The sequence below is a fragment of the Streptopelia decaocto genome (genome assembly GCF_964273445.1).
Source record: "Streptopelia decaocto genome assembly, chromosome: 13".
Lineage (NCBI taxonomy): Eukaryota > Metazoa > Chordata > Aves > Columbiformes > Columbidae > Streptopelia > Streptopelia decaocto.
In genome coordinates, this window is record NC_138668.1 from 1,665,303 (window position 1) to 1,692,089 (window position 26,787).

The 26,787-nt window shown below is 44.6% G+C and overlaps 1 protein-coding gene across 2 annotated transcripts in view; it reads right to left on the reverse strand.

The window, feature by feature from the left end:
* Nucleotides 1-26,787, reverse strand: part of CHLSN (cholesin) — a 103,717-nt gene that overhangs the window by 31,802 nt on the left and 45,128 nt on the right. The window lies entirely within an intron of this gene.

Here is a 26,787-nt window from a genome sequence, read left to right on the forward strand (position 1 = left end):
AGGCCAAGATGTCAGAATTCGTGTGAACGGCAACACAAAAGTGCCATATTTCTTTTTACTTGCCAACAATACAACATACTTTAAAACAGAAATCAAGCTAAAATCACAATTAAAACAAAGTTTCTACCATAACGAGACATTGCAGATACCATTAGAAGTGAAGACGTCTCCTAAAACGTTTTAAACAAAATTGCAATCTCCCAAAGAACAAAAAAAAATCAAGGCCAACGGGGAATAGTTCGAGAGGCCGGGAAGTCAACATTTGGTTTTCTTTCACCATAGCAAAGAGAAAAGCATCACCCTTCCTGCACAAGGTTCTTCCAGATCCTCTGAATGAATTCTGCCTTTCATAAAATCTGTCATTGAGCCTTAAAACCTTCTATTAATTGACCCCAAAAATTCCAAATCAGTTTTGCAGCACTGACTTATCTCCCGTGGTCAACCAGGAATCCAGTAACAATAAGAGGTGCAAATTCACGATAAATTCCAAGCTATAAACAGCAGCATGATTCATACTCTTCCTGGCTTTGAAAATGTTTACTTTTATTTTATTTTATTTTTGTATTTTGTACCTCTACACCCAGATCTTGGTATGATTAGACTTGGGATACAACTGGCAATGTAAGATAATGATCTGATCCATCAAACACTCCTGACAACTTTCATGACAGGAAATATGGTTCATGTTGGCAGTTTTAAGCCAAACTTTGCTACTTGCTCAAAGTAACAACAATTTAAATCCATTGTGGAACTTCTCAGCTTATAAATTTCTAAGTTTCAGGCCCGTGTTCCCTCCAGCAATACATCACAAAATGAAATTTTCTCCTTTCATGCAGTACGTTTTCATTTTTACATCCATGAAATGAACGAGTTATAGCTCCTAAATACTCCAACTGGATAAACATTCCCAAATTATTTTGTTTTGTATACATTTTTGTGTGTCAGCTCTTGCACACCCGTATCTGCCCTGCTCAGCTGCAGTAGCTGAGAGCCGACACCTCCAGGGACACCTCGGCTCAGCAAATATGGCCACAAAGCCTAAAACCCTGTTTTTCTTGGCAAAACATACACAACAGAGTTCTTCAACGAGGTAGAAATGCTCCTCGGAGATAAAAAAATAATAATAATTTTAAAAAATCAAAAATCGAAGAAGCAGGGTGACCATAAGCCAGCACCGGGCCCTTGTGGCCAGGAAGCCAATGGTACCTGGGGTGGGTTAGAAGGGGGGGGTCAGTAGGTCAGAGAGGTTCTCCTGCCCCTCTGCTCTGCCCTGGGGAGACCACACCTGGAATCTTGTGTCCAGCTGTGGCCCCTCAGTTCCAGCAGGACAGGGAACTGCTGCAGAGAGTCCAGCGCAGCCACCAAGATGCTGCAGGGAGTGGAGCATCTCCCGTGTGAGGAAAGGCTGAGGGAGCTGGGGCTCTGGAGCTGGACAAGAGGACACTGAGCGGGGACTCATTCCTGGGGATCAATATGGAAAGGGGGAGTGTCAGGAGGATGGAGCCAGGCTCTTCTGGGTGACAACCAGTGACAGGACGAGGGGCAATGGGTACAAAGTGGAACACAAGAGGTTCTACTTAAATTTGAGAAGAAACTTGTTCCCGGTGAGGGTGTCAGAGCCCGGCCCAGGCTGCCCAGGGGGTTGTGGAGTCTCCTTCTGTGCAGACATTCTAACCCGCCTGGACACCTTCCTGTGTAACCTCAGCTGGGTGTTCCTGCTCCATGGGGGGATTGCACTGGATGAGCTTTCCAGGTCCTTCCAACCCGACACTGGGATTCTGTGATTCTGTGAACATTACAGAGTTTGCCGTGATGCTGTTCAGTCCCCAAAGGCGATATGGCTCCTCTCTCATTCCAGATTTGTCACATCGACATTTATATAATTTCGTTAAGTACTTGATATCTTAAATCCGCCACACCTTATGAACAATAGGAACAGGAAACCTGAAATAAATGTCCTGTAGTTTTCTGCACGTGGCAGCAGCACAAGGGCCACGAGAGACGACCCTCGTGCGAAACAACGACAGACCTGGGCCCTACAACTTCCATGCAACGTCCAGCTGAGCTCAGCCAGCAGAGGGATTCCACAGCAGGGAAACATAGCGAGCAACACTCCGGGTAGTAGGTAATACAGTTTGCATAACATTTTTCACATCCCAGCTGGTAGCTATTTTAGGGAATCTGAGAGTTCAGAAGTATACGCTGCTGTGTTTTAACTACTGTAATTCATGTAACTAACAGTTCTGGTCCATGCTTTCTAACATTTAGATGTACGGTTCAATTCTAGTTGTAGACAGGTCTTCTAAATTTCATGTGTTTTTAAGTGTCAGCACAGCCCTCTGTTACTACACTGCTAGGCCAGGCTTGGCCAAGGCCAAGATACTGTGGTTAGCCGATCTTATACGTTCACTTATCTAATGACTAATCTGATACGCAACTTCATAATTACTTTGAAGATTCCTGGTGCTCTGTAAAAGGCCATGAGACTTATTCTAATGACCAGCCTCAAGAAGAACAGTGATATATACCAGAGAATTCAAACAGCACACAAAATGGAGAGAAGCATATTAACTCTGCATACATGAGGCCCTCACTGGCAAAATATATAGAATGTTCTTAAGTTGACAGTTTTATAACTCTAAATGGTTTCGCAAATGAAATCCAAACAAAAGAGCAGAGATGTACTCTAAATCACTCAACAATTGCTCCTTAGAAAAACCAGCAACCACTGGCTCCAGCAAACAAAAAGAGTTGCTTTAAGTACACTTAACGAATGGAAAAAATGTCAGGATTTTAGTTGTTGTTCTTTCAGCCTTATTTTTCTATACTCTTGAATCTATACACATAATGATTCAGTTCACCCTGACAAATATTGTATATCCAACTATCAATCACATCAACTTTTTATATGTTGAGAGAAGTCAGATACCAAGTGATAAACCGAGTTCAAGCAGAGGGCATATGTTAAGCAGCTGTGAGTCCATTTAAGCTGTCTATAGGTCTAAAAGCTTAATGTCATTACACAGAGCTCTGATTTCTTCCTCTCCCACCTTACGCTAGAATATCCACATTATACATAATAGAAATTATTAACTTACTGGAAGCAATATAGTCACACAGTGACTGCAGGAGTACAGACAATATGCTTATAAATCAGATGTAGCGTATTTTGCCGTCCAAAAAGAAAGATCACACAACCAAATACTCCTGTTTAGGCTCTAAAGAAAGCTTTTCTTACGAATAAAAGAATCTCAGGTAATAGTTTCAGGAACAATTTAAATCTGCATCAATTAGTACTGCTGCCAAAAGACACACTGTCCATTTTCTCCCACCTCTTCTTTGGGTTGGCACAAGTGTTTGCACAGTCTTGTAAACTCATCTGGGTTAAAATCACCCCTCTATCCCCCCCAAAAGGTGACTGTAAAGCCAAATCGGTTCCTTAATTCAATTCACTGTGAATGTTTCTGCCAGCAGGAAGAGGAGGTGATAGGAGGTGATAGGAGGTGATAGGAGGTGATAGGAGGTGATAGGAAGGTGATAGGAAGGTGATAGGAAGGTGGCAACAAGTGGCTGTGCAGCTTGTGGGGTCCCATTTTTTGCAGCCTCTGGCTGAAGACGCTATTCCTCAAAATAAATATAAGTATGTAATGTTGCTATGCACATCCTCCCTTTTAAGTATAGAGATGAGGAACTTCAGCTTGTTAACTCTCAGATTCTCACAGAACTTTTGGTATTTGCTGCTTTTTAGGAGTGCCATGCATTGCATGGTTTGAGGCTTTCAATTGTTTCCCTTTAATCTCAAAATGACAAAGGCCTAGAAAAGGCAGAAAACATCATTTTTGTTTCCGAGGGCCTGAACTCCAGCTGCTCCCGTGAAGCATGAGGGTGTTTCAGTCACCAGGAGTCCGGGTCTATTAGCAATGAGCTCAGTCAGCGGCTGCGAGAAACCAGAGAAAGGAGGCAGGAGTGGGAAACGTGTGAGGAAAAGGGAACAAGAAACCCAAGGGGGTCAGAAGAATCCGTGTTTCTGCACAGGAGGGAGGAGAAGGAGAACTGAAAGCACAGAGCAGGAGGATCTGGAAGCGGCACAGGAGGCCGGCGCGGACAGGGCCTGTGGAATAGATGGGGCAACACAAGGAGCAAGAAAAGGCTGACGGAGCCGCTAAACCACGTGAAATACCCCAAAGGGAGTGCAATGGAAGAAAGGGAAACAAAGGCAAAAGGAAACCCGTGGGGAAAGTGGAGGACGTAAAACCCTCAAGCACATATGACTGGAACAGTACGGAGTCTGAGAACATCACCCTGAAGGCAGCAACTATTTCTCAGAGTTAAGCAAACAACGAGGTGGTACCTTTAAATGTGTGATTTCCAATCTGTGATTTAACCCAAGACTAGAAATATTTTATACTTTGTATTTTTGTTATTCAAAACGTGCCAGGCAAGAATTAGTCAATCAGGAGCTAAGAGAATCATTTTCCTTCCACACGGAGGGTGAGCATTGCAATAGAGCCATAACAACGGGCCTAATGCCCTCCTGAGAACAACCCTTAGAAAAAGCTCTTTTTCTTGCAGAAACAAACAAGTATACTCAAAAAATTACAACAGATAACCAATATGGCACTTTATAGGTTTTGATAGCATACAAAATACACATTTTCACAACACTGGAAGTATTAGTATCACCATATAATTAGTAGAACAGTCTTTCCCGAGTGAAGCTACGAGAATTTAAACAGGCAACTGCGCTACTTAAATGTGAATGCGCACAAGAGTAAGAACGACCCAAAGAGCAAAAACGCTTGACTAATTTTCATCAGAAGGTTCTTTTCTTTTGACCAAAGTACTTGGGGTCATTGGTACAGAGGCGATGACACAGCAATGCATTCGGGTACAAAATGTCTAATTCTTCAAACATCAGGTTAATCTGTTTTCTAAATCTAAACCAATATTTGATCGGTTGAACAAATATTTGAAATGCATTTGGCTAGTTATCTATTTAGAAAGAGAACAAATTTATTTAAAAGGACTTTTTCCCCTTTGGTCACCACAGAACAAAATTTAGATTGAGCTCATCAGATTTGAAGGTTTTTTTAAGTAGTCTTGAATGGGACCCTTTGCTACCAGATGATTGTTGTGAGGACACAAGGAATGGGAAACGCTTTAGGAATAGGAGCGGTTTAATAGAACAGAACTGATACAGTGAAAACTCTTCGTCAACTATTTTAATAGGCAGAGCTAGTTCAGGTACTAGTTTTACCTTTAATTTAGGTACTAGTTTTACCCTTGAATTAAGCATGAGCTGGTTTTCATTATGATTTCTGCTGTAAAACTAAGATCTGGAAGAATCACAATGTCATCCAGCCACGTCCACAAGTAAAACCTGTCCTTTTGTTACAAGGAAATGCTCAGCTTCTATTCTCCAAGCACATCGTGATGTTTCTCCACAGGCCCCAGGTTGTCTCCCCGGGGCTGCTGATCTTTGTCCTCGTGTCAGGGTGAAGTTCAGAGCAGAGATTCCATCTTTTCCAAATTACACCAAACCCCAATTCGCTTATCGACCATTTCTCACCGTCCATCGTGCAGCTCAGCTCTTTGGTGGCCCCCTCATAGGGAGCAGATTGGGCCAAAGTGGAAAAGGAATAATAACATGCTCCTTGGGTAACTCCAGAGCTTTATTAAAACACAAGGACACAGCACAGCCTGCTGCATTTTGAACACCTGTCCTTCCAGCAGTGGAATATATCACTAGACCATTCAGGTGAAAGGAATAAACACTTGACAGTAGAAACACTCATATTAAAATCTGCGCAAAATGTAAGACAGGCTGAGAAAGACTAAGTCTAAAGAAGCGAAAAGCATGAACATCTCACAGCTTATCTCCAGTTTAAAACTGGAAGTATGATCAAAAGACTGAAAAGAGTTGTTGTTTGCAAATGAATCATTAACCTGGAACACTTCCCAAGCTGTTCAGCCTATAAATTTACTAGAAATAAAAGCAGAAAAACAGCTTTCTAATACAGTTCCTCTTAGAAGCAGCTGTCGGGATTTTAAAGCATTTTTATCTATTCGGAGAGCAGATCTACTGCCAAACGGTTGATCTTTCCTTTTAAATAAAAACTGCTTTAAATCCCGCATTGAGAGGTGCCAGAAACACAACCCGTATAAAAGAGCAGACAGATCTCGAAAAGCTTCCGAAATCCTTCACCCCCCATAAAAGCTTTTTTGACTTTTTAGAATAAGGTTCGTATTTGGATTTCAGTCGGATTAGGCTCAATGTTACTGGTCCTGTAACAATTTAAAATATCAATAATTTTCATAATTCTGTCCAAAAGCTTTTAAATGGTTGCTCTTCCTTACCAAGTTACACAGTTACAAAAGGGCACAGACTGTAGTTACAGCAGGAGATGCCACTAGTGAATCCTGCTGTAGCATATGGTCAGTATGTAAAGTTATTTAAGCGTTGTACAATAAATAATACAGCAACATATGCTTTCAACACGTTCGGAAGGAAAGTCATTAAAACAGCCTTGTTTTGGCCAAAGTGCAAAAATTTACACACAGCAAATGTTGCAAATAGGAAACCACAAAATCCACCACAAAGTGAGAAAGTTCCTTGGCATTTTTGTGGCTCTTTCTCCAGACTGATAATCAGAATTTTAAGAACTAGACCATAAAATCCCGAAGTTGCTTGGTTAGCAGGGTCCTCTGCTCTTTCTGGCCTCCATCTCACATGCTCATCTGCACGTGATGGCAGCAGCACGAGGGAAAAGCCACAGCGGCGCTTGAGCTCGTCGTTAACACAGAATCCAGAACACAAAGGGCTCCACAGTAAGTGGAAAGTGGATTTATGGTCTTGGGACAGGCGACGCGTTTAAAAACTGCAGCGGCTCCACAGTAATTAACAAATTCTTGGGATAATTGGTCACAGAGTATTTGGCTTGTGGTGATTGTGCAGAAACGAGTCATTAGAAGGGGAGCCCCAAAGGGCTGTCGGGCATTGAACAGGCTGCCCAGGGCAGTGCTGGAGTCACCATCCCTGGAGGGGTTTAAAAGGCGTTTAGACGAGGTTCTTATGGACACGGCTTAGTGCTGGAGTTGAGTTATGGTTGGACTCAATGATCCTGAGGGTCTCTTCCAACCAAAATGATTCTATGATTACAATAAAACTAAGATGGCTTTTCCAGAAGCAGCGTTGGACATAGCATCAACTTCAGGAAGAAATGATGGGTGAAGGCATGAGCTGCACTTCCACCAGCTCTTCCATAAGCTGAGGTGGAGACACCTTTGACAAAGCTGCAGATCTTATTTCGGTGCTCGTAGGGGCACTCTGGTCTACACGCGCATGTCCGGTGGGTTCTGCAATGGGTTGGTTCATGGCCATGCCCAACAGGTACCACCGAGGGTGGGAAGGTCTCCAGGGTTAGGAGCAGGAACGCTGCTCCTGGTACACGCTGTATCACAGGGCTCCTCGGTGTCTCCCACCAGGAGGGTACTGGTCAGTTTTGGTAGCACCGAGCATCACCACCCTGGTTGGTTTGATGGCAGCGTTTTGTACGACACTGGATCCCTTGGGAAGCTGTTGGTGTGAGATCTCCACGGGATCGCTGGCTTAGGCTCTCCAGTTCTGTCCACTGACGGAGAAGATCTCTCTCGAGTTACTCAACACCAGTGCTCCTTTCTTCTCGGCTTTTGAGCGAAGTGAATTGAGGAGGGGAAATAAGTGAAGATACATCTAGGGAAAACTTGTCCTAATAATTCAGTTTTGAACGCTTATACAACTCACATGTCTGACATAAAATCACTCACAGTTGTGAGTAATTAAAAACTCAATTAATAACTCAACAGACAAAAGGTGTTTGTAGGCAAAACCACAATCAGATCCACCCTTGCAGTTCATAAAACTGTCTAGTAAGGTCTGAACTTCTTTCTTTGTTCATAGTATATCCGAAAGCATCTCTAGTTCAAATGGTTTCCCCCTTGCTTCCTGACTAAAGATAACATGTGGGACCAAAGAAAGAGCTCTAGAGTCATTGCACGTTCAGCACCGAATCACTACAGAAACCTCTACCAGGAATGTTGCTGAAGTGTCATGTGTAATGCAGATACCAAAACTAAACTAAACTTGCGTAACAGACTGTACATAAACCACACTGAGTCTCTTGAGTGGGATAAATACGTTTCAGGCTGTGCCATTTTAATGGTGTGAGAACCATAAACAAAACTTCTTAAAGCTAGATAATAAAGTCTGCTCCATCATCAAAGGACCAAATAAACAAATATACATGGTTCTTTTCTTGCCAAAAGTGGACACACATGAGTCCTGGTGATGGATGCGACAGGGCTGACGATGTTGTCACTTCTTCTGGACAACGAAGCGAAACCACAGAAACCAGCAGGACAAGCTGCCAAGTGAAGCCACCGTATTTGGGCATCGCGCTCCTATAAATACACACGCGGCATCTAACCGAGGCTGCAACTGCCGTGCCCCTGGAAGAAAATGATTAGTTGTACTGCGCTAATAATATACTCTGAAACACCGAGGAAGCGGGATCGGTTTTCATGTAATAATACCAGAATGAGATTCCGCACTTCGGTAATAACATCCTGCTGTAAATGTGCAACAAAGATGCGTGCGGCCAAGGCTCCCAAACACCGACCTGGGGAACCATGCGGCGCCTGCTCCGGCGCAGGGACAGCGAGGGAGGAGGACGCGGAGCACACGGACCGAGCTACGGCGGCTCACGCTGACAAAGGAGCTGCTGGACGTCCCGGGCGCTCATTACACACCACGAGCGCAATGCTATCGCACGAGCGCCTACAATTAAAGCCGACAACGTGGATTCCTGGTACTTTGCTTGACGCAAAAATAACCCCAAAAACATTGACACTGAAAGCTTTGTGTTCATTCCTATCACAAAGAGTATAATAGACAACATATTATCACAAGGAAGGCACACCGCAAGAAAAACCTCTTGATTTCCTTTAACTTAAAAAGAGACAGAGCTGGGCCAGTTTGATACACCATCATGGCTCTGCTTTGTTTATCAACAAATACCATGTTCTACTGCCTATAATTCAATTTTAGGGCTATATTATCTAGAAGCTTTATAATCAAGATAATTTTTACTACTGGAAATGATTTAAGCTTGGACAAGGATAACATTCAACATTATCAAACGGGAGGCATCAGAGTTATGATTTCTAAGCACAACTGGTAATTGGATTGGAAGGCAAAGTTCAAGAAAACAGTAACACTCTTGTGTCCCAACAGAAGGGCTGTTCTGCTCCGCCGTGCGCTACCCAAGGCCATTTCCTTCCTTAATATTAAAATTCTAATCAGTCTCCATTTCATCTACAGAAATTTATGACCTAGTTCAAGTTCTGTGTATGGCTTTAGAAACAAACCCACTTGGAATATGAGCCCCAGCAGGTTATCAATTCTTAATTCAACTATAGAAATCTGTACACACACAAGCGGAGAATGTTTAAAACACGCTGAGTTCCACTGTGCGACACAGTGAATGATCGCTATCAACATTGCAAATGTCTTGGTCTCTAAATGCAGCTGTATTAATCACAGATCTGATGTTAAGATCCTGGATATCAAACACTGAGGAAACTGGGCCCACTCTGGATGAAATGAAAAAGAAGAACTATAACCACAAGAAGGAATTCTTCACGAATTTGTGTTAAGCAGTGCTTTCCAAACCGAGCACTCGTTACAAGCAAAGTGCCTGGTGTTTTCCTAAGTGGCTTGTAAGCACTGCCGGAAAACCCGAGCAGGTTCTCCCAAGCGCCGCTGCTGTGGAAGTCGGGGCCTCTGGCAGGACCCCTGCGTGAGGACTCGCACAATATTGGAAAATAAGCCGTTGCTTCTCAACGATGAAACGAGTTTGCTCGCTCAAATCCTCAGCTGGTTTTTCCCTTCACTCCCAAAGAGACATTTAACTCTGACTTGAATATCATATCTCAACATTAAGCCAACAGCAAAGGAAGTCTGGAAAATGGAACGAAAGCATGTTTACTCTGCTAGAAGGGCAGAATTATAAATCTAAATGCTTAAGTCTCCAAACAAAATATTAAAACATCAAGTCCAAGCTTCAAAGAGCAACAGCAAACTCTGAAGACCACACGTCTGAAGCTTTGTGTCGAGTCTTCCTGCCTCCACGCAGCTCGGGAGCAGGTATTTGTGTCCAAACAAACGGGTGGACCCGCAGAGCTGCGATGTCGCAATGTCGGCCACACCGCTTCCTCCTGCTTGCAAAACCCCATCCTTCCTTTCATCATAACAACACGCTCTGCCTACCTCCAGCTTCCCGGTTCACGAGCACCACAGCGCTCTCCATCATCCTTCCTTTCATCATAACAACATGCTCAGCCCACCTCCAGCTCCCCGGTTCACGAGCACCACGGCGCTCTCCATCATCCCTCCTTTCATCATAACAACATGCTCAGCCCACCTCCAGCTCCCCGGTTCACAAGCACCACAGCGCTCTCCATCATCCCTCCTTTCATCATAACAACATGCTCAGCCCACCTCCAGCTCCCCGGTTCACAAGCACCACAGCGCTCTCCAGCATCCTTCCGCCTCTCTTCTGAGCCCTCGCCTCTAGTCACGCTGATTCCCAATCACAGGCACCAAGACTCTTCTCTTGCCGCCTGTCCCAGTAGCAGGTGAGCAGAGAAATAAGCAGGGAGGCAACGCAGCCATCCCAGCTGCAGCTTGAGGATGGTCATACTGAGGAAATGCCCACGTTTGAATCAGCTGGGCTCTTCCCTTTGGGGAGCTGCTCAACCAGCAATGGTGCAATGGGCCTGACAGGACCCTCGGAGCTGTGAGCTCTGCAGGTCTGACTTAGAGAGGCATGAGGAATGGAATATACACAAAATCAGACCAGCCTACGAGGCTGGGACATTGCACCAAATATAGAACGGGATGGGCTAAACCTCACGGCGCATAAATAATTTTCAGCAATCGCGGTCATAAAAGGACGCACGGTGAAACGCTCATTGTTCCAGCTGCTCATGGAACCGCTAAGGAATTGAGTCCCTGGGCCATAGTGTTGCCTTCAGACACCAGCAAATCAGCAACAACTGAACTGGTTTACACCAAACGCAGAACGTACTTTACTTGGGAAAGAGGGGAAATAGGAGGAGGAAGAGAAACCTCGGGCAGTGCAGTTGGGCGGGAAGCAGAGCTGCCTAAATCCATCGGGCAAAACTGCATCTTCATTGTAAGGCCATTGGCAGTATTTGAATGCAGTTTCCTCAATGCTTTTCCACTGCGTAAGGTGTGTCTGACAATTCGCAGCAACTCTGCAGCTGCCCAAGACCGATCCGCCTGCACGTTATCTGACCAAAGCCCTGACTCGCCCAACTCAGCACCCTGTAAATAGTGCAGAGCAGGCGCTGCTGGGGCTGCGGGTATTGCAGGCTGCACAAGCGGCTCACTGATTGACCAACAGCTCTAAAATACACCCAGGAAACCACCCCAGCCCTCGAACCTTCTGTTTAGTCTCTCTGAGCATTTATTAACAACTAAACAAGAAAAATCACAACGTACCACTACAAACCGGCAATTTTAAAAAGTGAAGGTAAAGAATGCAATTCAATTATGAAGTTTATAAGCTTAATTGCAAACGATTTCTAAAAAATTAGAGCTTGTAAATACATGTTCGTTTATGTAATGAGTAGTGGCAAAAACCTCATGGGACACAGTGGTGAATGAGCCTGACCTGCAGTGACGGGTCAACATGTGGAGCCTCTTGGGTGGTTTCTGATGGTTCTTCTGCTATGTCTTGTTTTAATAAAAAGGGGTTTGCAGCTTGGGTTTGGTTGGGTTTTTAAAGAGGTTACAGCCATGGCAAAGGCTTTGTTTTTTAATTTCCCATTTTGAAAGCCATCAAATATCTTCAGAAAGGATGCGGCACAGCATTTACTCTGCCTCCTTACTCTGGATTATGTTACTCTTAAAAAAATAATTAGAAAAAACCAACAAATAACCCCCTGCTTAACTGATACGCACATACATTTCAATGGGAGACAGAATGCCAAAAAGAACAGGCAGCTGAGAAGAGCCGACACGCATTGTATATCCATTTACCTAGAACTGAAAAGTTCAGCGATGTGTTAAAGTTGTCAGGGAAATGAAGATTTCTAAAATGCCACAAGTTCCGTGCAAAGCACTAAAGTGACACTAATGCTAGTGGTGACTTTATTTGTGGGGAGCACGCACGACAGGAGCGACGGCAGCATCTGCCATTTACAAACGCCGCCTGAGTGATACGAATCTCGCACTTGCGCACATCGATGTGCGCTGTAATCTAGTATAAAAAATATTAACTGAGAAGCATAGCGAGGTAGGCTTGTCAGCACTAATATTTTCTGGTGTTTAGAACACGGCCAGAGAAGAAGATCAGCATCTTTACAGATGCAGTTGGCTTGACTTCCAACCGAGAGGACGGGCGCGCGTGTCAAATCGAATTCGCAATGCAAAGCCAACCCCGTTCTGCTCATCACCCTCCGCTCCGAAACCCGCCTGCAGCAAAGGTTTTGGGGAGCTCGCTGAAATACAGTACAACGTGCAATTATTTTTGTAAGAAATTATTTTTCCATCTATCTTAGGGACAACCTATTACTTTTTATTTAATTTTTTTTATTTTCAAGCTTGTGCTAATGAAGTATTTTCTTTGGCGCTCATGAGTTACAAATTACTTCAGCTTTCTTTGCCTTTTTTCTTTTCAAATGAAGCTGGTTGGTAAGTCCTCCCAATTTACCAGCGCAAATCCGCTTAATTTGCTTAGGAGCTCAAGCTTGGAGCGAACAAGGGTGTTTTCAACACAAATACGCCGAGTTAAAACAAAGCACTTGTGGTTCATCTGAATCATGTGGCCCCAGATTTCAAATCGCGGCTAAGGAAGCAGGTTATGAGATCGCGCGGCTGGGCCGAGCGCTGTTCATAGCCAGAGCTCAACCCGGCTCAGCAGCCGCTTGTGTGGAAGTGAAAGGTCCCGCGAGGGCATTAAAAAGAAAGGTTTGGTGTCCCAGCCAAACTTCCTCCACTCAGTGCTACCAGTGACCAAGTTTCCTCAGAGCGAACGACTGGGGAGAGTTGCTGCCAAGTCGTTGCGACTGATTTATTTACATCCAATCGCAGCGAACAGGAATTAAACACTTTGCAAAACACACGGGCAAGTTAATTCCAAAAGGTCTCCCCGTGCCACGCAGATGCCGAGCGCCCGAGGCTGCTGCTGGGTGCAGCGGTTTCCAGGCGCATCGCTGGGATGGGCTGGTTCACCATAAGGTGACACAAGTGAGAAGAGCAACACGACTGGTGAAGGGACTTGAACATAAGACCTATGGGGAGAGGCTGAGGGAGCTGGGCTTGTTTAGTCTGGAGAAGAGGAGGCTTAGGGGTGAGCTCAGCACTCTCTAGAACTACCTGAAGGGCAGTTCTAGCCAGGTGGGGATTGGGCTCTTCTCCCAGGCATCAGCAATAGGACAAGGGGCCATGGGCTTCAACTCTGCCAGGGGAAATTGAGGCTGGAGATGAGAAAGCAATTCTTTACAGAGAGAGTGGTCAGGCATTGGAATGGCTGCCCAGGGAGGTGCTGGACTCGCCGTCCCTGGAGGTTTTTAAACTCAGACTGGACATGGCACTTAGTGCCATGATCTAATAAATGGACTAGAGTTGGACCAAGGGTTGGACTCGATGATCTCTGAGGGCTTTTCCAACCCAGTCGATTCTGTGATTCTGTGATTCTGTGACTCTGTGAAGTGCCTTTGTCACCAGCGGGACCCAGCGGCCGGGGAAGGCAGCGGAACCTGTGCTGGTTGTGGGTGCACTGGCCATGTTTTCATTCAGTCTGGGAGACTCGGGGCAGAAAAAGGATTAGGTCTGGAAACATTAATTTGCAGCCTTCTATTCAGTAGCATTCAAAAATCTATTTATTGATACAATAAAATACCCGAGAGTTGACATTTTCATTTATAACAGATGCCAAAAGTTTGTTTTCTCAATGTTGTGAGACAATAGTGGTGGCTGAAGCGGAGGGGCCAGGGGCCTGTTCAGTGCTTCCCCAGCACCACAACAGCTGCGCCTGCGGGAACCACGAGACGGCCGCGCTGCTCGGCCGCTTTGATGACACTCTCTGGATGCCAATGTCATGCTGGGTAAACATGTGCATCCATTAGACAATTGTTGGAAGCAGGGAATTCTAAACTTGATTTAGTGATAGGATTCATGCTGTTTGGGGAAAAAAAAATAATACAGGGTTGCGAAACCGCACAAGGAAAACGTTTTGGGCTTGTTAAATAAAAAGTACAATGTGAACGATGATATATTGGATGGCCTGCAGATCTCTGGAGTCTCGAGAGACAGGAAAAAAGACCCGAACTCCTGGCTCTCAAACTGTTCAATAAATTTATAAACTGTACTCCAGCCTGAGAGGATAAAAACTTTTTCAAAGAGAAAAATTTATAGCAGAATACAAAGTATTTTCCTTCCTAAAAGACAATTTGCAATGGTGATTTCTATCTTGGTCACACTTGCGGCGCACGCTGCTGCCTGGACTAACCAATGGATCTCAGCAGAGCCGGAGCTGCAGAGCATCCCCAGGGACGCGGGGTGGGAGCGCTGGTTACCCACCCCTCCTCGGGTCGTGCTGCCAGCGCAGCCCTTTGGCTTTAGAGGACTTAATGCCTAACGCACACCTTGACATTAACGCCTTCATTAGCTACGCACCTGCTGCTCCTTACCCCTTTCATTTTTCTTAATTAAAGCACTGCAAAATTTTAAGTTGTGATTCAGAATTATGCACGATTAATACGACACATCATTTATATTTGTTAGAATACAGAACACAGGCCTCGCGCATAAAATTAACGTTACATATGACACTTGAAAACTCACCCCATTCTTTAAGCTATCTGGAAATGCTATGCTCTTTCTGTCCATGCTACAAGTTTGTTTCAAACTGATTAACCAGCTATTTATTCCACTCAAGCTGCTTATATTAAAAGACAAAAGCCACTGGGTTCAGCTCCCAGCAAAACTGTCACTACGGAACTCGTTATTCGTCTCCACAGGCTGAGAGATGTGCCGAGCTCAGCGCTTCAGCTCTGAGTCACGTTGTGATTTAATCATTCCTTAAGCATTGTTTACTACATAAAAGGAATTGTGCTTCAACAACAAGGATCGGAAAGCAAGAGAATCAAATCAGTCCAGAAGAGCTACCGAGTCACTAAGGAGCAAGGCAACGAGAGACACGTTACCTTGTGACTCCGGAGCAGGTCCCTGGTAGCAAAGCTTCTCTGGGGCGGCCACTGTGACAGATCGTTCTCCGCCCCGGCTCTAAGATCAATCACAGCTTTTATTCGAGATCCTCAATTCACCGCACAAACGTAAATAAATCCATCAACACCGCTGTGATACATTAATTCTATCAACTACGGACAAGTCAGTCCATGCAGCAACTCAACACCTCACATCAGGAACAATTATGTTATAGATTTTCTATCACTGGATGAAAACACTGTATATTGTAAATACTACATAGAGCATGGGACAATGAGACATAAGACAAAAACAATGAAAGTGATCTGTATTTATCAGAATTGATTACATTTTCTTTTAATTTCTTCCAATCACCCACAAACAACTGTTTCACCTCGTCTTTCTTCTCTTTTTCCCCCCAGCGGCTCCGTCTCCGACCGACGTCCTCCTGGCCCGCACCCCATGTAAGTACAGCTCCAGCAATGCAGCGCCAATGTTATTGTGTATGTTTATTTCACCCATGCATAACAGTGAAAATATTTACCCAAACTGGGACTTCTAGACCTGCTATTTATTATTTATTACTTTGAAAAGGTACGGGAAATATTTGCTAAGTCCTCACTGAATACTTAGGTCAGGCCAGCAGTATCTACTCCCAGACCGTGCTCCTCTCTCAGGGGTCACAAACACCTGAGTAGCCTCATACAAAGATACGTCCAATTTACGACGTCTTCATAGGTTTGTGAAATCCGGACTTCATGGCGGGGTCTCACAATGTGAGACGCTCCAGGCTCCGTGACCAGCAGGGGAACTGCTGCCATGCAGAGGAACCGCAGAATGGTCTGGAGGAACATCAGCGCCCAGGTGGCACTGGTGTTATTTCTGCAAGTGGATTGCCAGCCCGTGCAAGAAGGAATCGCGGCTGGAACGCTGTCCCAGCACCGCTGCCACCAAGCCATGGGCACAGTGCAAACTGCCTGCACGCCAACGTTAACCGTTCCCATCCATCCCCAAGGGCTGGCCAAGGGGAAGGGCAAAGCCAACGGCCACCCAGCCCGGGGTGACTCTGCAGCAGAGACACGTGGATTAAAAGGAAAGAGACACAAAACTCTGTCTTCTCGAAGCGGCCGATACCATTCACCTGAGCACCGGTGGCACAAATACCACACGCTGAGGAGCCTGAGGAATGTGTTGGAGCGCATGGCTGGAGCTGCTCCAGCGCCGGGGAGCGGGAGCAGGGCCGGGGCTCACCCCGGTTCGTTAATGAGCACAGGACTCAAGCCAGGAATTACTTCATGTTAATACCGGCTCTGCCAATACCGAGCGCTGCTCTGTTGCTCTCAGCAAGTCGCTTGATCTTTTTCATGTTTTCCCATGAACAAAGAACGTAACATTTTTGTGCCCAGTGCCCACCTCCCTAGTGCTTCATTCCCAATTCAATATTCTAGCCATAAATGCACTGCCGCCCTTTGACTGGGATAAAGTACAGTCAGGATCAATAGGTGACACTTTTAAAAACTTGTTTTGAGCTGTTGTGAAACAGGAGCTGAATGTTTATGGAGCAGTTATTTTTCATGTCAGTTTGCCGTAGAGCCTCTTGAGCCACAAGCTCACAGCCGGGGGCCCGAAGGCATTTTTGGGAATGGAAACTTTTTGAGTTCAAGCTCTTTAACAAATTTCCAGCCTGCAGTGTGTTTTCCATTAGTCTACAGGGTGTTATAATAAATGATGCACTTCCTCTTTCATTTTAGGATTTATTTTTTTTTTAAACATGCAACAATTTTTCTGTGTCTGTTTTCTATTACTTTCAATATATTCAACCACACTAATCTCAGAGTGTGTGTATAAAGACAGAAGGGATATACTGTGTAAGATGCAGCTATAGAAAGACGAGCTTCTGGTTTAAATTGTCCACTGAAGGCAAACCATAAACCCACTCCATGGATGCAGCTCCATGGACTCCCATCCTTTTTGTTAATTAAGAGTCCGTTATCCCAAAACCTCGCGTTGGCCTAGAAAAGATTCCCCCCCTGACATATCCACCTGAAGTTTGATCCCCGTGGCCAGATACAAAACATTTGAAAACCTAAGTCTCCACATAACAGACTTACAGAAGGGTCTTTATTGCATAAGACTGGCCTGATACTTCTTTGTACAAGAAATCTTTCAGTAAACTGGAGCAAATGGACCATGGGGACACCAAGAGCCCAGCGCACGGGGACACGAGCCCTGCGGGGCGGCTGAGGACACCAGGCTGGTGGATCCAGCAACCACCACGTCACACCCATAAGAGTCTTATTGAGAGGACTGATTGAGGCTCTTGACAACAATGAGTAGTGGGATGAAAAAAGGAAATAGTTGAAAAGCAGATGGATTTGAACACATAAGGGAATACTTCTGGGGTTTTTGAGCACGGGGCACTCAAACGTTGGGGCAGGCTGTTGGCAGGTCGCACAGTCTCCATCCTCAGAGGTTTTGGGGATCTGGTCGGATGTCCCAGCTGTCCCTGCTTTGGGCAGCAATTGGGATACGTGACCTCTGCAGGTGCCTTCCCACCTGAATTATTCTCTGATTGACTCAGTCCCGTATGATATAGTTAAGATTTTAAATCCAAGAAACAGAACACATCCAGAATTTATTCAGACTGTCTTTTCTTTTCCTCTCTGCTGCCTATTACAACCATAGACACATTGGTTTGCTAATACTTTTTAAAAGTAACTCAGAAAACCAGACATGGGCAGCATTTACCCTCAGACTCCCAACTGCTTAACTGAAATCTTAATTGAAACGTTCCACTGGTGGCGATAGTGTTTTGAAGGAAAGTTCAGACAGTAGAAAAGAAGGCAACTAAAGCTTTACCTGAATGAATTTTGGACATGCTGAGACAACAGCCATCAATAAGCTTTGGAGAGGAATATTTGTGCCACAGCCAAAACACTTTTTGGTTTTCAATTCGTTTAGCGGCCGTTCCCTGAAGGCTGCTCATAGAGACACCGGGTGTCATCCTTCCTGGGGTCAGGGACCATCATCCTTGATTGTCACGTTGGATTCTTTGTACCGCTGTATAAATTGGCCCCAGCAAATACAAACACAAACAGCAGGTGACAGTGACCCCCAAACCATCCCAAATCTTTTTAAACCAGCAATACAAACAAGCCATAGTATATAGGGAGAAGAAAGTGTCTTAAACAAACAAACAAACCCAGCAACAAGCAAACATCTCCGAATTTAATGCCGCTTCCTGAAAGCACAACTACCCACATTTAAATCAAGCCCAAGTTGTTTGCGCTGTCTTGTCTTACCGAAAACTAGTTCGGTGAGCTCTTCAGGACGTCAAAAGCAAATGTAAAGCAAACGCTTTTAACACTGTCCCCTCAAACGCCAGCTCCGCAATGTTTCCCAGGAATGTTCAAGAGGTGAGACCAGACCTATTAATACTATTGTGCTGGAAATTGTTAGAGATGGCACCAGTGGGGAGGGATAACGAGCTGTGGATGTGCAAAAACTGAAGAGGCTGTTCTTTTTCTCTTCACTAGTTAAAAATCAACGCTTATCATCACTCAATGCCATTCACCATCCCCAGCTGCTGAAAACCCCAACACACACAAATACAAGGCTGTCTATACATTTGTTTCGAGAACACTGGGAGCTCTTTTGGAGGAGGAAGGCTGAGAAATTTGAGAAAGAGAATATGCATTAACATTCATGAACATTAACTAAGATAACTCTTTAAGACACGTTATTGCAGAAAAATTTTTGGGAAGAATACAGAAAATACATCTCTTCCTATAGGGTACACAGCTCTGGAAACACACAGTGTTCCCTCGGCTGACCCCTCCATTGAGGAGCAATTCTCCACTACATGACCCACTGTATATATTTGTCTATTTTAAATATATTTCTATATAGTTGATACACATCCTCTTTTTTTAGATAGCCTTCTTTCTATACGTTCCCTCCACACATAATTGTTGATAAGGATGAGGGCTGAGAGCGCCAGAAAATCAGAGAAGTGATTCCAGTCAAACACCATCACGTCTGGCACACGGTGTTTCATTTACAAATCTTTGATTTCTAAATGAACGTCAGTTCAAAGTACACATTAAACACAGACACTTTCTGCTTATGGATGTAGAGATTGTTAGAGATTAACCCACTTTTAATTAAAGACTTAAGCAGGTGTCAGTTCGTGATACTCTTTGAATTTGGTTTAAACACACTTTAAATACAAGCGGAATCAAAGAGATCTTGCTAAACCAAGCGAAGGAAAGCTGCTTTGGGTTGAAGTTTGGCACTAGTCACCTGTCACATACGGAACATCATCTATTTAGCTAGAAACAGCACTCTAGAACACTTCAAAAATACAGAAAAGCAGCGCAAACAGCCCTGAGACAGAAGCCCAGGCCACCCAGAGCTGCGGATCTCTGCGGGGCTTTGTTCTCTTTATATAGACACATCTAACTACCCAAAGTTAATTTGCAGTATCAAGGCCTAAACCAGATGATTTTAAAGCATTCTGGACTAAATAACCAGAGGTTTAGACATAGAAATGGAATTATTTCTAAGTAATTTTTCTCCCGGTGTCATCCTTTGGAGTTACAGCGATATGAAGAGTTCCCTGTTTCTCCATTACTCAAAGGTTCCTTCCTTTTTTAAGGAAAATGAAAGATCAATGTAAAGCCATCTGACTGAAAATACCTTAATCTTTACCTCCACATTTTGTCGTAATATATAGTGAACTCAAGCGAAGTGATTTCAAAAACTATCCTGGATATTTCTCATTTCAAGATGCTAAATATTGGCTCTTACAAATTTCCATTACACACCGTCTGACAACATTTGCTGCTCTGCACTCCATGAACTGACTTTCCATTCTTACAGAGATTGGGATAATAAAGTTTGTAGAAGTTGGGCACAGGTGACATTTTAGAATTTCATCCTGATTATAAGCCACTCCTTTCCAGGTCCAATTTCACATAAAGTACCTGTAATGGTTAGAAGTGCCAAATGTATAAATTTGATCCTTTTTACCTATTATATCACCAGTAACAGCGATGCTCAAACTGGGCTCCTCACCGTCCTGTAAATGACGGCGCTGCACCCCAGCACCTCCACGGCGCTGTCACTGCGGCCGCCTGAACACAAGGAATGAACACACACGTAATTAATGAATTTTGCGACCAGTAAATCCCAAACTGCAGCCCCAAAGCCAAGACGAGGCCATCGGGAGAGATGGTGGAATAAAATAATGAGGGAGACAGGGACAGGGACAGAGACAGCGACCCGCGCGTGGGGCGTCGCATTGGCACACACACAGGGACCGCAGCTCCCAGATTAGGGGATGCTGAGCTGGGGGTCACCTATAGGAACAGAGCACCCCCTGCATCCCGGCTGCTGGTCAATGGAAGCTACAGCAGGACTGCATAGGAAAGGTTGAAAACCAGAGTAAGATGCTTAGCAGGAAAGCACAATTCTTGGAGCTTCAGCTGATCCTAAAGGAAAGGCTGCGGACTCTTGTGACAATCAGGTTTCCATTTTCAGGCGCTTTGTTCTATGCCTTTAGTATTAACGACAGCAATATTGCACACAGAGGAATCTGAGAAATGGGAGAAACCAAGTTCTGTTCAACTGTTTCAGCAATAAGGTATAAACAAAATCCACCCAGAGGGTTCAGGCGCTTCCCCCATCCCTGACGCCTCCAAAGCAAATTGCTTCCAAAAGCCTGGGAACAGGAGAAGGTCAGGACCCGTGTGTTAGAGTCTGTATGTTTGGATTAGCCCACAATAGCTGAATAAACTGATTTAATGTCTAATGACATTTTCAAACAACAGCTAATGAAATTATCCAAAGTATGCAGGGAGAAAAGATGCACCAGGGTAAGTCCCTAATACATCTGCACAAGCAATGACCTAACGGTGAATTTCAGCAGTTCGGCCATTCAAATTAGAGGTCAAATGTAAAACTGCTCAAGTTAAAAAGCCTACTGACTAGAAAAGACATTACTATGCATTAGAAAAGACATTTGTATGCAATGATCGGGTTCTGTCCTATGTTTTAGCACAGAACCATGTTTTTGAAACAGAATCGTGCTGCGTTCAAATTAAATAAGTAAAAGGCACGCTACCGAATTGAAGCACAAGCTCCGAATAGCTCAGGAGAAGCTCCCTGCAGTAGCTGGGTTGGCAGAGCTGAGGGACTTTTGCTAAAGCCACATGAGGCTCTCGGTCACGTCGGTGGCAGCGGGAGCCGCGATGGGTCCAGACGCTCCCGCTCCCCTCCCAGCCCCTTCAACACCGACCCTCCAGGGAGGTTTCCACCCTATGGAGGTTTCCACCCCCTGCAGAGGTTTCCACCCTATGGAGGTTTCCACCCCCTGCGGAGGTTTCCACCCTATGGAGGTTTCCACCCTATGGAGGTTTCCCAAGTGCTGCAGCGACTGATCACAAGGAAAATAACACTGGTGCGCCTGTCTCAGCAGCCCGAGTTCACCACAACGCCCTTAGACGGGCGAGTTGTGGTGGTCCCCGTTGGGAACAGAGCTGCCGCCGTCGGGCACCGCGTCGCCCCGGCCCGTGGGGGCACAGCCGCCCACAGCGGGACCCACAAACAGCTGAACTGGGCAAACACGTAGACCGTAATACTGACAACCAGAAAGTTCTCAGGTATCAACATTAGAGTCTGTCTTAGAGTCCTACGGTGAACTTTTAGCTTATATGATACTTTAACAACAAAAATAATGATATAAAATAAGAAAATACACGTGTATTACGTAAAGAAAACACACAGGCTACATACACACCTAACGTGAATGACAAATTCTTCATTCATTTTAGGCGTCAACTCCTTTTCTGTTTGATAAATCAAAGCACATATTACACTTTGGTGCTTTGGGGAGGAAGGCAAACACATAAATTAATTCTTCATTACCGTTTTAAAAGGCAAATGATTTAAAAGACTATTTGTAACCAAGCTAAGCAGACAGAATCATGACATTACACGCTTTTTATTCAAATGGAAAGAATTTACATTCATCTACCGTCTCATCAAAGTGAGATTAGGCAGCAGTAGCATTTTTCTCACTTGGTTTGTTCTTTGAATTAAAAGGTTACTTTTGAATGCTTAAAATAATTCGGAGGTTTGCGGCGCAGTATTTTTAAAGCAGACATTGGCTCCTTTTCGGTCTAACGTTGGTCACAGTCTAAACTCCCCGAGGCCAAGTGCCTGTCGCAGGCGATTGCTACGGAGCGTTGTTCTCCCAGGGTGGAAGGGTACGGGTCCCAACAAACACGGCGGTGATGAGCAGCTCTAAGGAAAATCAGATTTTACTAACATAATATTTTGGTAGTTTGGCTTATTTTGCCCTGGGTTGTCACTCTGTTAACACGCGAAGCTTTGCAGAATAGCTGCTACTGTGGTTAAAAGCCTCTTCTCGTGCCAAACAAGCTCTGCTGGTTCGACGCAGCCGCTATTTGTCTCTTGTTAACTACCAAAGGCCGAACTGTTCTCGAACCACAACAATGCCCTTTGTTTGTCCAAAAAAGACCCCAAAACCCCCTTTCCCAATGACGAACACGCAGAGGCAGCATCAGGCCCCTGGTTTTGCAGCACAAACCCGCGGCTGGAGCTTAAAGGATTAAGCGTCCGTATGCGCAGGGGGTCACGGGGACGCGCGGGTGACGCCGGCGCGGGTGACACGGTCACGGCCGCCTCGCTGGGAGCTCTCCCGCTGTTCACTCCCGCCAGGAAACGGGAGCATTGGGGTTGGTGCTGAGCTCACCCTGCGAAGGGGCTGCCGCGATGGGCAAAGCGCGGCTGGCGGGCGGCACCGGGTGAGCTGTGCACAAGTTCACCCCATAGATTGCTCCGGGGGTTTTGAAGAGCATAGATACAATTTACGTTAATGCATATTAAGACCCGTGTCATCGTTAGGAATCAGCATTCAGTACTTAGATAACAGTTCATTACGAAAATGGTCATTGTTTAAATTCGTCACGCTCCTACTTTTATCTGCTTGTCCAAAAGAAAGTCACAATAGGCTTTTTCGTATCCATGTCCATTTAATGCTCTTGCACAGGAGCCTGGATTTCTCATTTACTGTTTCTTTATGTACTGTGTACATGCTTTTCAGTTTTTTATTAATCGCGCTGAATATATGAGATCTCGACCTGTATATTAAATCTAGAGTATAACAGTATAGCAGAAGAACTGATCAAACGTTAAGCTAATTAGTCTTGAATAAAGCAAAAGTTCTCAATGAAAGTGAGATACTTATAAATCTTGTACTCATAAAAACACAGAGCAAGCCACGCTGCAAAGCAGCTAGAAGACACAGCAGTAACTAATTAACTAATTAATCACAATTAAGCTGCATTTTCATTTATATTCTAAAATACGGTAAGGCAAAGGCAAACTTCAGAGCAGCAAAGATTTCCCAAGTGCTTTCAGCAGCCACTTTGACCAAGCAAATGCTGCTGTCCTTTGCAGCCTCCACAAGCGTTTTTAAGCACGCTAATCACCGCCAGATTTGCAAACCTGTTTTCTACTGTACTCAACAGCAGATCTACTCTCTACCTCCCTTCAGGGCTCTGGCAGCTCCACTTTATGTCCGTTTTACATAAATGCTAAACCAGCATCAGAAGGCAGCGCCGTTTCTCGTGCCAGCATCACATCCTTCACGGGTTTGATTGGCCCCATCTTTTAAGTCAAAGCAACACCCCACGGATTTCAAGACAGGTTGGATCCATTCTGAAACGACGAAAAAAGGTTTAACCAAATGTCTGGACAAAGCGATTCATGCGAACGTCTGTGTTTGGGACCTGCACATCAAAACGATGCACTTGAACTTCTGTGCGCAGGATCTAAGCATTAGAGAAGAGCTTAGCAGAAGATTGTGCGTCTTTTCCAGAGCAGCTCGGCCACATGAGGCTCATTGGCGTGAGGAAAGGCCAGCGGGCCCCAGTGAGCTCCCTACAGGCCGGTTTGGTGCTGGTACGCGCCCTGCGTCTGTGTGGGCTGCGTAAGAACAGCCCTTTATCAATCATCACCGAGAAACTGGCTCTGCCACAAACTAATGACTCCTCAGGCTTCCACTCATTAGCACAGAAGGAAGCAGGTTATTAATTTATTCAATATATCAAGGCCTTATACAGCTCCTGCAGTAACATAATCTGCTATGGAAGTTGTGTTTTCTTCCTGTGGTGTGCAAGATTTAAAACAAAAGATGTGTGTACCTATCAAGGATACTAAAGGACCTTAAAACAAATCTGTTATGGAAAAAAACCCACCAGAGCAATTGCTGTACAGCGTGCAAATTGATACACTGCAATTAGTAAACACCGGTATTTATTTTAGTGTCACTTATGTGGCTATAGTCCCAGGAGCTTGTGCAAACCCTAAGGATGGTTTCCCAGAACACCATGGGTAGGACGGTGTGGGTAACAAGTGGCTACACACAAGGTGTAACTTCAGAGACGCTTTTGTAATAGACACTTTCGGTTTCGAGAGCCCTGATTTATAGACATCCCAGACCCCCCTGCACATCACTGCTCCTCAAATGACTTTTGGGGGGTTTTGGACACATTTCCAGCCTCATACTGGGCTGGAAAACGTGACACCCATTAAGAATATCTAAGGGAGGATCCCACCCACACCCTGTGAACGTGTGGCCAAGACTCACCTAAAATCATCACATCTTTAAACCTATCGCCGGCATTCTAGAACATACCGTACTAAAGGTCATTACTGGCTTTTTAAAGCTTGATGGAAGGGTCTTGCCGGACATAGAGGTGCAATGAGGAGCCTTCCGAGAAATCAAGATCATTAGTAGAAAATGTTGATGAATAAGGAATAAAAAGCCCTGTCGCTGATAAAGTGCAGTGGGGAGGGGAACACGACAAGCAGCAGATGGACACATCAGAACCTGCTCATGCCAGTAAGATGCCTCTTTAATTAATTTCAGGACCCTGGTAAATGAAAATTCCGACTCCAAATCTTACAGTGTAATAGTAGCCACCTCTAGATCAGCATTAATGTTATACCAGCCCTGCTAGGCTGTAAAATTAAAGTATTTTATTCAGACATAAACGGAATAAGATGTCAGCAGTAAATATGCAAGTCCGTTCAAGAAGCAGCTAGAAAATGGTGTAGCTAGAAAAAGCTACGTATGGTTTAGAGTGGTATCACAACTTCGGAAAACATGCGTTTAGAGGTTAGATAATCTAGATGAGAGCTATTTCACATATAGGTGATAACAGAGCAAGCAGACAAATCACTTCTTGTTGAAACAAAGAAATGTGCAGAGCAAAGGCAGCGCTGCGGCTGGATAAAGGCTGGCGGGAGTTCTAAGTTAAATAGAGTAAAAAGAGCGTAGAGTGGACATGGTTGGGACTGTAAACCAGCCTGCCCTGCAACTTAGTGCTGCCTTATGAGTCTGAATAAACCTGACTGCAGCCATGGACCCTGTAATGCAGCCAAGCAGCACTTCATTTTTCCTTATTCATTCAATTTTATGCATCTTTTCTAAAATAATCTTTACACTAAGCACTCTTAACTTTTTAAAGAAGTCTTGAAGTACTCACGCAAGTTTTTATTTCGATAAAGCCACCTTCAACTTGTACGACAGGTAAAGAAATCGGCATTCAGCCAAATGTCCCAACTCTACCAGTATTTGTACGCCAACGCCTTTCCCGCTCTGCTGCCTCCCCACGGAACGTATGAGGGTGAAGGTCCTTCTACGGTTTGGAGGGGAGGTCTCCACAGCGCTTACGCAATTCTGTCTGTGGAATACGCGTCAGATCGGAACGCAGGCAGCTGCTGCCATTGGGGAGCTGCAGCGGTTTTCCAATATTCATCATGAGTTGTTAAATACAAACCAAGACGCACAGACCTTGCCTTAAAAACCAAAGTCAGAATAACTCCCCATGAACTGAGTAACCATCTTCAGTGCTTCTCTGGTATTTACTCCATAAACACCTGCTTAATTTTTTAATTAAGGGATTTATTTGCTATGGGTTTATTTGCTATGGGATTTATTTGCCATGGGATAAAGCCTTAGAATCTCTAAATATACAACAAATTATTTCAAAATAGTAGGGCAGCTCTCAGATTTGGTTTATAATAACAGTTAAAAACATACTTAGAAGGTAATAACTTCAGTCCATTAGTCTGAGGGGTTTCCATATACACAACAGAACAGCCACGGTGCAAAATTCAGTATGGAATAACTTATCAATCAACAGTTCAAAATCTCTTTCAATAAACGGCCCATTTTAAAGGTGTCGAGAACATCCACGCTCACAGCCGTTAATTGTGAGCAACACGCAGATGTTCTTGAGAACAATCATCAACTTTTGAATAAAGCAAAGCGAACGGAATCCGTCCCACCATCAGGAAGAGAGGTTTGCATTGTGACGCCCTTTTGTAACACCAAAACAATCTCCAAATTCAAAGGAAATGCTCCGAAATTCTCCCTCACTGTACGACAAGCCAGCCGGCCTTCGCAAGCGGGACACGCA